Here is a 14276-nt window from a genome sequence, read left to right as displayed (position 1 = left end):
TTTGGCCTGTATATTGGCTTAGCAGATGCAGAGGAGTGGTCAGATTGGGGGCATGTTTCAAATGCTTATTTGGAAAGAAGGAAGTCAGAAAAATAAATAAATAAAAATAAATAAATAAAATGTTGTATAATTTATATCAAATTCTAGAAAATGCAAAACAATCTATAATGACAGGAGATGTTTGGAGACAGCCCAGAAAAGGAGAGGGGAGGGATTACAAAGAACGATGAAAGACTCTTTTGATTTTGGTGATAGTCTCATGGGTATACTCATGTCAAAACTTATCAAATCGTACACCTTAAACGTGCAATTTATTGTAGGTCAACCATATCTCAATAAAATTATAAAAATAAAGACATAATATTGTCTAATGGACTGGAGTTGGAATGTGAGAGAAAAGAGATCAAAGATGGTTTGTAAGTGTTGGGCTTTGAGCACCTGGAAAATGGGAATTAAATTGTCATTCTTATTTCTGAGATAGGGAAGACTGAAAGGAGCAGATTTTGAGAGAAAAATGAGTTCAGTTTTTTCAACATGTTGTTAGAGATGCCTACTAGATACATTTTATAATAAATACATGGTAGAAAAGAAATGAAGAATGACTCAGACAGTTTCTCTCTATGATCCACTGGTTCTCCAGAAAGCGCAGAAGTACACTGGACCAACCGGGACCTCTCATGGCCGCTGTAGACAAATGTTTGTGCACACCTTTTTTCCATCGTTTTCTTTATTTAACATTATGAGCATGGTGGACTACATTCTTTTCTCTAAGTTTTAAAGATTCAGTTAATTTGGGGAAACAACTGATGGGTTCATTGTTGGAGGTTGATGAATAACCTTAGCAGAGACTATAGTGACAAGCCCTTGGTCACAGACAAACGAGAATGGCTCCACCCAGGACGGGAGCATTGCAGACACTCTTCCTTGGGCTGGCTAGCTTGTGCCTTCCCCCTGTTAACTGTACATATCAATAATTCAGCTATATTATGATTTAAATCAGATTTTGCTCCTCTTGTCAGAAAGTACAACAATTGCTTGTTAGTTGATAGGTTGTGATGAAAAGGAGTCTACTCCTTTGGCTTGAAACTTAGCTTCATTACTCACTGGATGTGTGACTGCCTCAATTTACTCTAAAATAAGGATTTGAATAGGACCTACTACTACTGTAAGGTACTATTGTTATGAAGATTAAATGAATTGATATATATAAAACCTTCAGAATAACAACTGGACATAAAGCGTTCAAGAAACGTTAGCTAGTAGCTTTCTTCTCTGACAATCGGTTTTGTCAGTTGGTTCCCACTAAGTTGTGGACTTTTTCCGACCAGGACCAGATATCTTGTCTTTTGATTTTCATCCACTCCAACACCATTCTAGGGCCTTGTCCAGCGTCTGGCATGAATGGTAGCACAAAATGAGAGTTAAAAATATGCTTTTGAATTAAATAATTTCTTCCCTTATGGATAAAGATAAGAATCTCAAGATCTTAGCTGGAAGACTAATGTCCATCTCTCTGCCCCCACCTGTCCCCGCCTTAAAAAAAAGCAGGCCACTGTCTCCAGTTTACACCCTCACTCACAGTTCCATTCACCTTCCCCTTTCCTAATCAGAGGGATCTTGGGGTGGGGCTTCAAGGATCCTCAAGGAGTTTGAAGGGGAGGGAGCCTGGAACCCTAGACTAGCTGTGACAAGTCATGGGTGGGATTTGGTAGTTCAGAAAAGGAGGTACCAGACCAGGAATGGGGGATGGGAGTCATGGTGGAGTGGAGTGGGCTAGTTCAGGATGGACCAGAAAGGAGACATTGAGGAAAGCCAGAAAGGACCGGTTGGCGGAGTGGGGGGGGGATGGGTGGGTGATGACTTGTGAGGGCATAGAAGCAAAGGCAGGTGATTGGACGAGAAGGAGAGTTCTAGTTGCCAAGGCAGCGACTAGAGGAGAAGGTCTTCAGTTGAGGAGAAGGTCTTGACTAGAGAAGGACAGAGCTCTGGCTCTGTGAGTTCTCCAGTAGAGTCTGTGCATCTACCCCCAGATATCCCTGCTGACGTGTCACCCGGGAAAGGCTTAAGCCTTCCCGGGCGCCACCCCTCCCCGCCTTGCTACCCACCACCCCTCCCTGCCTCGCTACCCACCCGCCCCCTGAGCCCCCTCCAGCGCCGCCTGCCACTGCCTGCCTCAGCCTACTCCACCGCATCACGGGCTCACTGAGGTGACCACAACATGGCTGCGGTGCCTGGGCTGCTCTTCTGGCTGTTCGTGCTCTGTCCCACCTGGCGAGTGCCGGGCCACCCGGACCCAAGCACCGGCAGGCGCTGCTCGAAGCACAAACTCTGTGCAGACTACGAATGCACCAGTGAGTGAGCAGGCGGGTGGGCGGCCCGGGGTCTCTGCGGTGGCTCTTTGGGGCTGCATGGGGCTCCGATCCCCTGGTCCCCAGCCCTGTGGTCTGGGCTAGGGGTTCGAAGGACAACGGGTGGGGTGCAGGAGTGACAGAGCCTCGGGACCCTGTGTGTGTCCCCTCCGTCTCTGCCGGCGCCCTCCTACTTGTTGCCAGCGTTTTATTTTTCTCTACTGACTGAGGCGGGGGTTGGGAAAAACTCAGAGCGCATTGAAAGTGCATTCTCAGAAAACACTATGGATGGTAGGAACAATTTTTGGCTCAGAAGAACCATCCTCATGCAGATAGTCAAACAGATAATGCTCAGGGTGAACAAACTTCATTTGAACTTTTTGAAGAAATACTACCAGATAAATTGAAAGTGCCAGAAAGTGAAAGCAACAAAACCAGCAACATTTCTCAGGTCTCAAACGAACAGGAGAAGACTGATGCTTATAAACTTTTGAAAAAAGAAATGACATTCGACTTGAAAACCAAATTTGGCTCTACTGCTGATGCACTTGTGTCTGATGGTGAGACGACCAGACTGGTGACTTCATTAGAAGATGATTTTGATGATGAGGAATTGAATGCTGATTATTATGCATTTGATAAGGAAGAAGAGGAGAATGAGGAAAGCTTTGGGGAGCCCCCGTTACTAACCTTTATAAATGAAGAAGACATGAAATTCACAGTGGAGTTTGGAGTGGAGAAATATTCAATAGGTGAAGAGCAGAATTCAAATGGAGAAGATAAGGCTGAGGTAACTCTGCCCCCGGGCATCAAGGATGATGATAAAAATATACTGACAACCTTGGAGGATACTTTATTTATTGGCACAGGTGGTGATGAGAAAACAGATATGATGGATTTGGAGAATTCTTATTCAGAAGAAGAAGAAGAAGATGAGGAAGATTTAGTCCCAGATAGAAAAAAGAAGAAACCACAAGCAGCAACAGATTATATTTATCCTGAAAGTGCAGAATATGGTCTTTTTGTGGAAACCTCTAAGACAGATAATGATGAAGAGCCAAAAGTGGACATCGAACTTCATATTAAAGGAAAAGAGACAGATGTTCAGGAGATGTTTAGGTTCCACCACAAAGTGATGTCAATGACCTCTATAGGTAAAATCTTCCCAAATGTCATTTAATGTGTCTCAGGTGCTGAGATGCTGAGGCAATGGGGCAGACTTCACCAGCAGTCAAATTCATAGACCAATAGTGAATGGAGGGCCTGGGGTTATAGCTCAGTGGTAGAGCACTTGTCTAACATGTGAGGCACTGGGTTTGATTCTCAGCACTGCATACAAATAAATAAAATAAAGGTCCATCAAAAACTAAAAAAAATGTCTGGGGATGTGGCTAAAGCTGTAGTGCGCTCGCCTGGCAAGCGTGCGGCCCGGGTTCGATCCTCAACACCACATACAAACAAAGATGTTGTGTCCGCCGAAAACTAAAAAATAAATATGAAAAAAATTCTCTCTCTCTCTCTCTCTCTCTCTCTCTCTCTCTCTCTCTCTCTCCTCTCTCAAAAAAAAAAAAAAACTAAAAAAAAAAATTAGGCAAAAGCTTAAAAGAATAGTAGTGAATGGAATCTCAGGGTTGAGAAAGACCTTAGAAGCAACTGGTCCAACTTCTTAATAACTGCATGTTGGACTCCTGCTGTTTAATCAAACGTACCCCAGGCTCATGTAACTCATACTGAAATTCCACCCCTACAAGCTCTCAGTTCTAACTGGAATTCTACCTCATTCACAGAGCCTCAATGCAGGTCTGTACCCAATTCCCTTTAGTCTCTCTTGGTATTACTGTGTTCTTTTTAAATAGCTGTCATCTGTCCATTCAATACATAATTGTTGAGTATCTCTGCCAGGTGCCAGATGCTGTGTTAAGCCTTGGCTCATTCCACCTGCAAATCTGCAAACCAAGACTCCCTCTCTTTCAGCTTTCCTAAAATTTTAAACACAAAGTTTCACCAGCACTAAATCCATGTTTGTTGAATGTGACCCTGTCTACATATCTCTGGTTTTAAAATTTTTCCTTGAGTTAATATTGTTCTGGTAGCAGTTGTATGGCCATGGAAGTAGTGGAGAGTAGACTGGAGATTGTTCATTTTATAATTGAAGGGTCTGACAGCTCTAATTAGGATTTTGAAGTTTTCTTCTCTGTGTTAATTGTCTTTAGGAGAGCCACATATTCCAGGCACTGTGACTCATATATTTAGTGAAACACTCGATGAATATTGAAACTGAAGAGAGACAATTCTTATTCTATAACATAAAATAAAATAGCCATTTCCCCTTTCAATTTTAGAGCTACTTATAACAGAAGGTACTCCTGTTGATGCTGCTGATACAGAAAACCAACTAGCGATAAAGGTAGAAGAGCCAGCAGATGCCACCCTTTTGGACAGCATACTTTTCTTGTTACATTCATTCTTGCTTTATTTGTCTAAGATGGTAAGTTTGACATAGTTTCTTCATTTAGAATGTTGATTATTTATTAGTTTGTAAGTGGCTTCTGGTCATGAAGTGAAGAACTTAAAATGTCTTTATGAAAATGACTCCTGACCCTTTGAGTAGATAGCTCCAGAAACAAAAGCCATAGGGGTGTGGCTTAAATGGCTACTTGGTTTAGCACATGAGGAAGATTTGCTGTCTACCAAGGCTGGTCATTTGCATACCTGTAAAAACTTGGTTCTTCCCCTCAGAACCTTTCTTTCTGGCAGGGAGATAACAGCATTCACTTGAAACACAGTAAGATAATGGCAGAAAGAGAGGTATTTATTTGATGGTAGAACATTATTGTCCATAAATGCATTTATTATGGTTGGAAGGGTGATCAATAAGGTCATAAAGTAGTTGAGATGTGTTTGAAGCACTGGCAAAGGGCAAACAGGAGTCTGACATGTAGTTTGTTGTTGATTAGACAGGCTGGGGTGGAAGACGGAGGGGGAAGCTGGTAGTCAGAAGAAATGTGTTCAGAGAAATGGAAACATCAAGAAAAGGATATTTGGGGAGGGCAGGAGAATGTGAATAATTGGTGTTGTAAAGTGTGAAGTTGGAAGGGGATGGTCTGTTGGAGAGGCCAGCAAATCTTAAAGGAAGTCATGAGCCAAAGTAGCATTAGACCATTAATAGTGGGGATCCTTAGAAAGTTTTAAGAATGAAAGGAATTAGGTTAGATCTGTTTCTTAGAGTCACTTAAGGCTGATCTTTCTAAAGAAAATCATGATCCAAACAAGACATTTAATCTGTCTAGAAGCTTATCTAAGCATTTTAGGGCTTACCTCCCCCCCATTGGTATTTGTTGATATTGGACTTTTAGAATTTAATTATAGGAATGAGAAAGCTTTTAGAGGTTGGAGGATAAGATGGTCCTAGGGCCATTGTGACAGTAATCCTCCTAAACTGAAGTTGTTTCCTGTAGATTGTGTTATTTCAAGGCTTGAGTAAGAAAGATGATGATGTTGTTTTCCTTGTAAAATGTATAAATTTTGTAGCCAGGTAGATCTGGTTTCAAATCCCAAGGTTATCATTTAGAAGTTTGGGCAAATAACTAAACTTTTGAAAAAAGTTTTCCTCATCTGAAAAATGTAGATAATGCTTACTCCAATCATAAGAATTTAATGATTTGACAAGGTAAAGTGTCTGGTGAGGTGTCTGGCATTTTGAAGGGTTTTACCCCCACGTACCCCCTAATTCTCATGTAGGCAGTCAGAAGGTGGTATAAAGACAATGAATATACCTGGGGAGGAAAGACCACCAGGGTGGAAAAGATGTGGTGGGGAGAAACAAATCATTTTTCAGTTGGCTCCATGTTTGTTCATGATGGTGGCAGCCACCTGAGTAAGAGGTATATAGAAGCCAGGCAGTTAGAATAGTGATATTTCCAGTGATTAAAGCAGTCTTCCACAGTCATAATTTGATTATCAGAATGAATCAGCATCACTTGGAAAGTTAACAGCCTCACGATATGGGAAGGATTACTTTATTCATATTTTTAGGTATGCACAGAGCCCTCCTCTAGTTCTAGGTCGGGGGACACAAATGTGGTGCAGGTATGGTCAGTGATTGTACGGTGATAGGTAAGACATAGATGTGAGTGGTAAAGGAGAGGCACAATGTTAGGAGACTGATTTGAAAGGAGATTTCAAAAAGGCATTTTGATGGCCCAGTATGTACAGGACATTGTGCGAGGACTAAAAGAGTCTAACAGGTATAAGGCACGATTGTGATTTTTGAAAGCCTTAAGAAAAGGACTTAACAAATATATGCAAAAATTATGAACAAGTCAATGTAAAATCTTAAACAAGTAGTATGATATCTGATAGGACTGGAGAGTAATAGGCTCTGATGTGTTTGGGAGATGTGCACCAATCAGATTCATTGATCAATGGAATCTTAGTAGAATCTTAGTGTTAGAAGAAACCTTGGAAGTCAGCTAGTCTAGTTTCTCATTCATTGCTGTAATTTTCTTTACTGTGGCCCTGACGAGTAGTTATGAGGCCTGTACACCAGTATTTCCTAGCATGAGTCACTCTCTTACAAGGCTATATGTTCTTCTGTTGTCTAGTTCATCCTTGTATTGACTCCAAATTTTCCTTCACATGATTTTCTCTATAAAATTGAATTCTTTTCTACATAGAAATCCTTTAAATATTTGAAGTTATATCTTAATTTAAAAATTATTTTTAGTATTTTTATCATGGAAACTTTCAAATAAGAGCAGAGAGAATAGTAGGGGACTATAGGTAACCATAACATACTGTCCATTTCAGAATACTAGAAGAAAAGATTGTGAAAGTTTTACCATAGAGAAATGATGTTTGAGGAGGTAGATATATATTTAACCTGATTTAAACGTTACATAGTGTATACATGCATCAAAATGTCATGTTACCTACTTCAATAATTGTAGTGTTTGTTTCTATGTACTAGTTAAAGAATAAATTTAATTAGAAAAGCTTTAAAGAAAAGCATAGAGAATAGTATAATGAACCCACGGGCCATCACCCAACTTAACAGTAATTCCTTGATAGCCAATATCAGTGAGGTTTTTTTTTAATTTGTTCTAATTGGTTATACATGACAGCAGAATGCATTTCAATTCATTGAATATAAATGGAACAAAACTTTTCCTAGTTGTACACAACACATGTGTAGTCCTACATGTACCTCGGGTAATCAGGTTCATCTCATTCTACCATCTTTCCTATCCCTATGCCCCCTCACCTGTCCTACCTCCCCTCTGCCCAGTCAAAGTTCCTCCATTCTTTCCATGCCCCTTACCACACACCTCACCCCCATTATGGGTCAGCATCCACTTTCAGAGAGAACATACAGCTTTTGGTTTTTGGGATTGGCTTACTTCCCTTAACCTGATATTCCCATTCACCCACAGATGCCATAATTTTTTCTCTTTTAATGCTATAAGTAATATTCCATTTCATATATGTACCACAGTTTCTTTATCCATTCATCTGTTGAAGGGTTGGTTCCACAAAACTATGGAATGCTTCACAAATGTGGGTGTCATCCTTGCTCAGGGACCATGCTAATTTTTTCTGTATTGTTCCAATTTTAGAATATGTGCTGCCAAAGCAAGCACACTCTGAGTTTTAACAAATGTAGATACCCATATAAAAACTACCATAATCAAGATATAGAACAGTTTTTTCACTAGAAAAGGGGTTTCCTTGGGATCCTTCCCAGTGAGTTCCTTCACCACCTGTTTCAGGCAACCACTGATAAGTTTTTTTTTTTTTTAACTATAGATTCATTTTTCCTACAGTACTATTTTATATATATGCCACTATAAGTGGACTCATATCTAGGAGTGCAATTGCCTCCTACGTTTAATGTATGTTTTTATCTTGTGTGATACTGTCAAGCCATGCTAAAAATGACTACAATCATTTTATACTTCCACCAGCAATTTAGGAGACTTCCACTTGACTTCATCTTCACTAGCACTTGGGCCATTCTAGTGGGTATGTCTTTGTGAGTTTATTTCCTGATAATTAATGATACTGAGTGAACTTTTTTTTCTTTTGAGATAGGGTCTCACTAACTTGCTTAGGTCCTTGATAAGTTGCCAGCCTCAAACTTGGGATCCTCCTGCCTCAACCTTCTTTTTTTTTTTGTTTTTGTTTTAAAGAGAGAGTGAGAGAGGAGAGAGAGAGAGAGAGAGAATTTTTAATATTTATTTTTTAGTTCTCGGCGGACACAACATCTTTGGTATGTGGTGCTGAGGATCGAACCCGGGCCGCACGCATGCCAGGCGAGCGCGCTACCGCTTGAGCCACATCCCCAGCCCCTGCCTCAACCTTCTGAGTTGCTGGGATTACAGACATGTGCCATGATGCCTGGATCAAATACTTCTTCATGAGCTTGTTGACCATACTGTTTTTGTATGTCAACTCTCTCTGGCTAGCTGGAATCCAGACTTCTCTCAGCTCAGTGCCAACTGTGGGATTGGTTAGCTTATAGTTGTTCTTGGCCCTCACAGGTACTGCTTAGAATGTAGCCCCAAACTGAAGACCACCTCCATGCAGATTTCTGGAACTCTTTTTCTTGTGGCTCCCATCTTTCTGGTAGTTTTCTCTACATATTTTTGGCTGCTTAATCTCCTGGAACTCTGGTCTCTCTCTGCACAGTGAGACTGTTATGCCCCATTTGGGTTCTCCTTCCCAAACTGAGGTCTAGAGGGTGCCTCCAGGTAGAATGCTCACCTATTTGTTCTCCTGCTCTTAGGGGTGACAGTTGCATGTCCCTTGTGGCTTTCTATCTGAAAAATAGCTCTTTAAAAATATATTTTGACTGGGCATGGTGGCACATGCCTTAATCCTAGCGGCTCGGGAGGCTGAGACAGGAGGATCACGAGTTCAAAGCCAAAAGTGAGGTGCTAAGTAACTCAGTGAGACCCTGTCTCTAAATAAAATACACAATGGGGTTGAGACTAGGGATGTGGCTCAGTGATCAAGTGCTCCTGAGTTCAATCCCTGGTACCAAATATATATATATGTAACTTTTTGCAATAATTGAAAAAATATGTTTGTGGGACTTCTAGGATATATTATAGTTTTGGTGAATAAATGACATCCCCTGGTACAACAATTTAACCTGTTTTCTCTATTGCTTTTTTTTTTTTTTTGGTGGTGCTGGGGATTGAACCTCGGGCTCCATGCATTCTAGGCAAGTGCTGAGCTAACAACCTCAGCCTCTGTCTGTTGCTTTATATTTCTTGCAAATTGGTAGTCAGGTTTAGGTTCAATTCAGAATAGTAAGGTATTCTTCTAGCATTATCAAATGATACACAAAGGGGCTTGAAATCTTTTTAACTTTTATTTGTCAATATGATTATCATGCATTTAAAAATATTTGGTGTGTTTAATCCAATTAGGAATAGTAATTGTTCTTACCTGATGCTCCATTCCCCCCCCCCTTTTGCCTTGTAGAAGCCTCTTTATCTTGGCTCCTGGGACCCTTTGCCACCACCTAGTGGTCATTGTTACCTATTTCCCTTGCTTTTGAAGTATGAGATGTTCCACGTTCATCTTAAACATTTCCTGTCCAGACCTTGAAGGAACTACTTCTCTAAAATAACTTTGGTTCCTTTCAATAAGAAGTCATATTTAGAGGCTACATTCCAAGTACTAGGATTGCTTATTGCTCAAATTGACTGTCATTTGTAGGCCTTTTTAGTGAACAAAGCTCAGAAATATGTGGGGGTTTTTCATCATGTCATTTAGATAATTCCCATGAAAATTCAGGATGCTAGAGATTTTACTTCACTTCATCTATCTTAGATTTGTGTTTTCTTTCTCTGATGTTGGAGTTCCAGTTTTCAATGACATCAATATAATTGTTTACAGTATTGTGCCACTTAATGACATTTTGGTCATTAGTGCATAATAATGGAGCTAAAAAATTCTTGTCACCTAGTATTTTTAATATCTTTTCTGTGTTTGATATGTTTAGATATATAAACATTTACAATGTTACAATTGTCTACAGTATTCAGTATAATAATATCTTATAGGTTTTTATCCTCAAAGCAATAATATACCATATATGAATACCTAAGTGTGGAAATGGCTATATTTTCTAGGTTTGTATAAGTATACTCAATGATGTTTGCACACTGAAATTGCCTACGATGTGTTTTTCAGAATTTATTCCCATCATTAAGCAACATACGACTATATTTATATTATTTAAAATACTTTCAGAAATGTATTCCTGAAATGAAATGAAATTCTCTTGTCTTTAAGCTATATCCCACTAAGGTGTGTTTGAAATAACTCATTTCTGTGGTTTGTCACCAAGTTGATATCACAGGTTGTTTCATTTTTGCTTTCAATATTTAGGTATTACTTTTTAAGATTTTTTAATTTATTTTACAATTATTTAAATATTTAGAAGAGCCAAAGTTAATTTGTAAAAATAAGTTGTTTCTGTTTTTTTGTACTGGTGATTGAACCCAGGGCTCCTATCCACTGAGCCACATACCTTGCCTTTTTATATTTATTTAGAGATAGTTCTCACTAAGTTGCATAGGGACTTGCTAAGTTGCTGAGGCTAGCTTTGAACTTGTGATTCTCCTGCCTGATTTTGAAAGAACTCTAGCTTTTGTCCCAGTTCTGTCTATCCTGATGTTACTCTCTTTTATAGTTAACTTTAAAAATTTATTTCATTATGTATTCTGCTATTAAAAAAATAAGCAAATGAGAAAAGGGATATGTAACTCAGTGGTAGAGCACTTGCCTACCATATAAGAGGCCATGTGTTCAATCCCCAGCACCATAAAAAGAAAAAGAAAAGCAAATGATTTTTACATCTAGCTATGATAGGTTTATATAGGTACTGGCTTCACGTTCCCAACTGAAACAACTAAAATAAATATGAAAAAACCCCACAAACATAAAATTTGAAGATCAAGCAACATTGAAGATCAAGCAACAAAGAATGGTTCTGGAAACATAAGGAACAAATGCTATGAGCTCTATAGTTGTCCCAGCTTTTACTATGTTAAGAGATTCCCAAGCCATGACAAAGAAGGGGAAGTCGGGCAGAACCAGAGGATACCATGAATTGAGAGATGGTGCTGAGATTCCAGGAAAACCAAAGTGACTAGAATTCACAGGGTGGAGTAACAAAAGAAGGTTTCTACATTGAGAGACAATTCTGGAAATTTGTGAAAGGCTCCCTGAGTGTTCAGCAGAGTATTGATCAGCACATAAGTGTGATGAAACTGCTTAGCAAGTCAGAGAAACAATCTTAAGTGATTAGAAGGAATAGGTCCTAACACAGGGACCAGAATAGCACCTGGAAAAAACTATCTAAGGAAGTTGGGTAGAATAATCAGAAGGGTGTTACCTCGGACTGACTATTACAATTTATGTCATACCTAACAAATATTCAGACCCAAGAGACTCAAATTGTTTCCAGTAATTTAACTGTATACAAAATATTAAGAACAGTAATTCGTAATGTATGGCATCGAATCAAAGCTTACCAGGCATGCAAAGAAGCAAGAAAAATACAATCCACAATGATGAGGAGAAGAATCATCCAATCAAAGCCAACTGAGAACTGGCGGAGATGTTAGAATGAGGTAATGGCATTTTTTTTAAAGTTATCACTATTATATTTCGTGTGTTAAAAAGGTAAAAAGAGATATAGAAGATATATTTTAAGAAAATCAGACTTCTAGAGTTGAAAATATATGATAAATACAGTGGATGGGATTAATGCCAGAATAAGCATTGCAATGAAATTGTTAGTGAACTTGAAGACATAGCAAGAGAAGTACCCCGAATGAAACACAGAATATAGTGGAGTGATACTTTTAATATATTTGAAGAGCAATAATGTTGGCCGATAATATCGTGCCCAGTGAAATATCTTTCTAAAATGAAGACTTGTACTTACATACAAGCTGAAAGAATTCACCCTACACTTGCACCAAGACAGCAGATGGAAATAATGGAATAAAGGAGTAAAGAAAATGGTTACTGTGTGCATAAATGTTTAAAATAATTTTTCTTATTTGAACATTTTAAAAAGTCATTGACTGTTTAAAGACAAATATCAGTGTAGTATGGGACTTAGAAAACATGTAAAGTAAAATACATGACAACAGTATAAATCTCAGAAGGGTAGTAACTATTGTAACGTTCTTATTGAATATGTGAAGTAATATAGTATCATCTGAAGGTAGATTGTGACAAATTAAAGATGTATATTCTAAACTCTGAAGCACTAAGATTAGAAAACAGAGTTATAGCCAATAGAGGAATAATAAGCCAATAGAGGAATCACTAAAAATACCGATAGTGGTATTTCTGCAAAAGAAGACAGAAAGAAAGAAAAGAAAAAGAACAAAGAACAGAAGGAACAAATAGAAGATTATATTAAGATTACACCTATGTACAGCAGTAATCCAGGGACAGGTAAGTGTCTTTCCTTCTGGAGTCCTTTCATTTGGACTCTTCCGCTTGGCTCTCCTTGAGCTGTCCCCCGCTGGGCTCTGCAGTTGGTTCTTTCCGCTCCCAGCCCCGCCCCTCGGCATCCTCCATCTGCTCACTGCAGTCCACCCAGTGGCTTTCTCTGATGACGCATTTTACGTGCTTTGGGCAAAAAGCGCCTGTGGAGGAAGGCAAAGTTCACTCCCAGTACCCGCCCCCTGCGCTGGGTCCTCCCAAAGTAGGAAACAGTGAAAGACAGGGTCCTGTGCTGTTCTGCAGGGAAGCATCACTTCTGCTCACCTGTCCCTACACCATGGACTCACAGTACCTGCCACTGTGCTTCCCCGGGGGACCCGGAGCTCCTGGGACCCCTGTCCATGCTCTACGCAGCCCTCATAGCCAAGCTACTGGAGGTGACGGTCCCATTCCCAGGGAGGGACCCCAGCTCTGGCAGGCGGGTGGCTGAGTTCTGGCAGAGTGGGTGCACTGACTGTCATGGCGACGGAGAAATGGAGTGTGTCAGGCCCAAGGCAGGCAGGATGTGACTGTATTGTTAAGCGAGGCCGGTGAGAGTGGACTTGAGCTTTCCCCACTTGCACTTTTTTTTTTTTTTTGACGGAATAGAGGTGACAACCTCATGGTATGTTCCGAAATGCAGCCAACAATCCAAACAGCTAACGTTACTACAGGTCTTTTCCCTACGGAGACTGCTGGGGAATTGGGCCCAGATGACAGTTATCTGGTATTACCTGTAGAGGGCGGTGAAAACAGGGAAGAGTAGGCAGGTGTTTACTACACTGCCTTTGAGCAACCATTTAAAATTAGGCTTTGAATTTTATAGAAGGATGTTAAATTCAGAGAAGTTTATCTAAGCCAGTTTTCAAGAGTTGTCTGAAATTACATGTCACTTATCTGTTTATATAAGAGTGGAATGGAAGTAAGATATAAAATCTTATACATACATCATCATTGTTTTTATTTGTTGCCATAAAATTAATTAGTTCTTTCATATATTTAAGTTTTTGTCTTAAATGAATTTTTTAAATTCTAAAAACCAGGTTATCAGAGAAAAGAATGATCCAGAGGGATTCTAGCCAGGTGTTAGACAATGTGATGATATAGGGCCTGTTACAAACTGGAAATGTATGCTCAATTTAAAGTATTTAGATTCCGGCTGGGGTTGTGGTTCAGTGGTAGAGCGCTTGCCTAGCATACATGAGGCACTGGGTTCAATCCTCAGCACCATATAAAAAACAAAACAATGTGTCCACCCTAAAACTAAAGATACATAAATATTTTTAAAAAAGTATTTAGATTCATTATACTTGAAAACACTGCAAGAGAACAAAAAATATGAGACTGCCAGTATCCTCTCTCTTGAAGACGCTATTGGAAAATATTGAGGAGGTGGATTTCTGATGAGGAGGT

General features: G+C 39.6%; 1 non-coding gene and 2 pseudogenes across 1 annotated transcript; 2 read left to right on the top strand and 1 right to left on the bottom strand.

The window, feature by feature from the left end:
- LOC144252599 (transport and Golgi organization protein 1 homolog) overlaps positions 1-14276 on the top strand; it is an 84140-nt pseudogene that overhangs the window by 48845 nt on the left and 21019 nt on the right.
- On the top strand, positions 2219-3528 carry LOC144252556 (transport and Golgi organization protein 1 homolog; annotated as a pseudogene).
- LOC144252605 (U6 spliceosomal RNA) lies at positions 7881-7987 on the bottom strand. The gene has a single exon (XR_013343028.1). It is a non-coding gene; the product is annotated as a U6 spliceosomal RNA (small nuclear RNA).

This window comes from Urocitellus parryii, unplaced genomic scaffold, assembly GCF_045843805.1.
Source record: "Urocitellus parryii isolate mUroPar1 unplaced genomic scaffold, mUroPar1.hap1 Scaffold_48, whole genome shotgun sequence".
NCBI classification, from domain to species: Eukaryota; Metazoa; Chordata; class Mammalia; order Rodentia; family Sciuridae; genus Urocitellus; species Urocitellus parryii.
The sequence above is the reverse complement of the archived record's forward strand: the minus strand, read 5'-3'. Positions and strand labels throughout refer to the sequence as shown.